This window comes from Prunus avium, chromosome 3 (assembly GCF_965620075.1).
Source record: "Prunus avium chromosome 3, drPruAviu1.hap1.1, whole genome shotgun sequence".
Classification (NCBI taxonomy): Eukaryota; Viridiplantae; Streptophyta; class Magnoliopsida; order Rosales; family Rosaceae; genus Prunus; species Prunus avium.
This window is the reverse complement of record NC_142286.1, coordinates 20986917-20989509: the sequence shown is the minus strand read 5'-3', so window position 1 is coordinate 20989509 and position 2593 is coordinate 20986917. Positions and strand designations below refer to the sequence as shown.

General features: G+C 39.0%; 1 non-coding gene across 1 annotated transcript; it reads right to left on the bottom strand.

Annotated features, from left to right (window-relative positions):
* Window positions 1-2130: 2130 nt before the first annotated feature.
* On the bottom strand, window positions 2131-2237 carry LOC148295731 (small nucleolar RNA R71). Its single transcript, XR_015834827.1, has one exon. It is a non-coding gene; the product is annotated as a small nucleolar RNA R71 (small nucleolar RNA).
* Window positions 2238-2593: the final 356 nt, after the last annotated feature.

Below are 2593 nucleotides of genomic sequence, written 5' to 3'. Positions count from 1 at the left end.
CCTACACCAAGTCTGGTTCAGAAGACTCGTTTTTGTTCAACAACCAAAAGAAGACCACATGGGTTGGCAGCAAAAGGCAGCCACAATTGATCACCTTTGATCCCATGTGAAGAAAGCTTGAGGTGCAGCAAAAGAAGTATGGGATGGGATTGATTCCAACCACACTACATAGACAAGATGAAGTGGGAGTTATGGGTTGTATTAAATGAGGAATGGTGGTGTTGGATTTCATCATGATGTTCCTCCCTCTTAGCCCTATAAATAGAGGAGTCTTCAAGCTACAAAATTGACTTCAGCCATCCTCCACACTTCCATCATCCAGAAATCATCCTCATACATTCCCACAACCCCAAACACTCAAGCAATCAACCCAATACTCTAAACTGCCCCAAAATCACCAAAACAGCTCCAGAAAACCTCCCTTCCATTTCCCTACGAATTTCCTCTTTCTCAGCCATCACCACTCACTCAAGCTCATCTCAAATCACCTCCATATCCTTCATACATCCTTCTAGACGTGGAGAAGCTCTTGGAGAAGCATTGGACACTACAAGAACTTCAGAAAAGGGTTTTTCTACTCTTATGGCATTCATTATGTTTTCCCATTTCTATTTTAGTTTCTTTTCCATTATGAGTAGCTAAATCCATAACTAGGGCTTCGATGTAACCTAACATGAATATTCTGGGTTTATAAGTTTGGAGTTTCAAGTTTGATTCATGATTCATGTTCTTATTCATTATGCTTATAAGTTAACATGCTTGTTTGAATGATTGATCACCATTAGAACTTGTTTGTTAACTATATTGGTTTGAATTAAGAGTAGACACCATGCTTTAATTCGAATTGAACTATGAATAGGAAGAGTATGTATGGACATTCGACAACAGGGATTAGATACATGCTTGGTTGTTTAAATTGTTCTTCTATGCTTAATGGGTTCCTAATGCTTAATTTTAGGTTAGACAACAAATGATCAAATTAGGGAATTAGGAACACAAGGTTAGGACCAAACACCATGGCCTAATCATACTTTAGCTAGAATCAATCTTTGAATTTGAATTAGACTTGTTACTTGACTCCATATAACCCAGAATTGAATTGTTATGGTGATTCGAATGCCCTAGTCTCCAAATCTGTTTTCCAACTCTTAAAACCACTCTTTGTTACACTTGTTTATTTGCTTTCATTTGCAATTTCAGTTTGCTCACTTCCTTTCACAATCACAATCACTCTCACTTTAATTTCTGTTTTAGACTTAACTTCCTAACTTCTTGAATTCGGTAATCTACGTACATAACTAATTTGAACTTCTCAGTCTTCGTGGGTACGACCTCGTACTTGTCTTGCTATACTACTAATTGCCCCGTACAATTGCGAGTTAACATAATAATTAACAACAAATTTTGGCGCCGTTGCCGGGGACTGAACGAAAGTTCTTCCCTGGTTATGTGCCCAAGGTTACCCTATTCTTTTTAGTGTTTCTAATTAATCTAATTTTCTGTTTCAGGTAGTTTATGTCTAAAAGACCGTTCCTTGAACAAGTGAGGTCTTCGTTCCAACGCTCCAGATCTTTGAACGCAGGACCATCGTTGCAACCCAACCGGGTGATCTCTGAAGTTCATAATCGTCTAGAAAGAGAGTTGTCAACTGCAAAAGAGCAAGCTCTTGCCACATTTACAAGTATTGCTCTCCACACTGAACTTCCTGGTTCTTCACCTTCAAATTCGGAAGCAAGTTCAGACCAAGAAGAAGAAGAAGAAGAGATGGCTGCCAATGAGTTCATGGGAGAACTTGATATCCCAACAATTCCAGCATCTCCTTCAAGCATTTTGCTGCCCACTGTAGCTCGAAATTATGAGCTTAAATCTTCTCATCTTAATATGCTGCCTTCCTTTTATGGTTTACCTAATGAAGATCCATTAACTCATATAAAGGATATTTTTAATGTTGTGAGTTCTTTTCCCTTGACAGGTGTGACAGAAGATCAACTTCGAATGAGAGTGTTTCCATACACTTTGAAGGATAAGGCGAAATATTGGTTGAATTCTTTGAAGCCTGGTTCACTCACTACATGGGCTGCCATTCAAAAGAAGTTCTTGGAGAAATACTTCTCCACGCAAAAGACCGACATGCTTAGGGATAAGATCTTGTTATTTGCACAGCAAGATGATGAATCGTTTTGTGAAGCATGGGAGAGATTCAATGGGCTGCTCAACCAATGTCCTCATCATGGGATTCCATTGAAGCTTCAAATGCGTATGTTTTATAAAGGACTAACCCCTTCTAGTCATAATATAGTCACCAATTTTGCAGGTGGTTCTTTTAAAACCAAAACTCCAGAAGAAACATACGAACTCTTTGAGGAGATAGCAATGGAGACCCAACATACGGATACAAGAGGTAAACGTGTTATTAGTGGTTCTAATGATGCTTCTAGTGTGCAGATTTCAAAACTGGAACAAAAGCTAGATGCTCTTCTTGCATTAAACTCAAGAAGCCCTTCGAAGGAAGTGTGTAGTATTTGCGAAACTCCTGACCATGCTACCATAGCTTGTCCACTTGGGGCTGGATATCCAGAATTTGTGCAAGAGC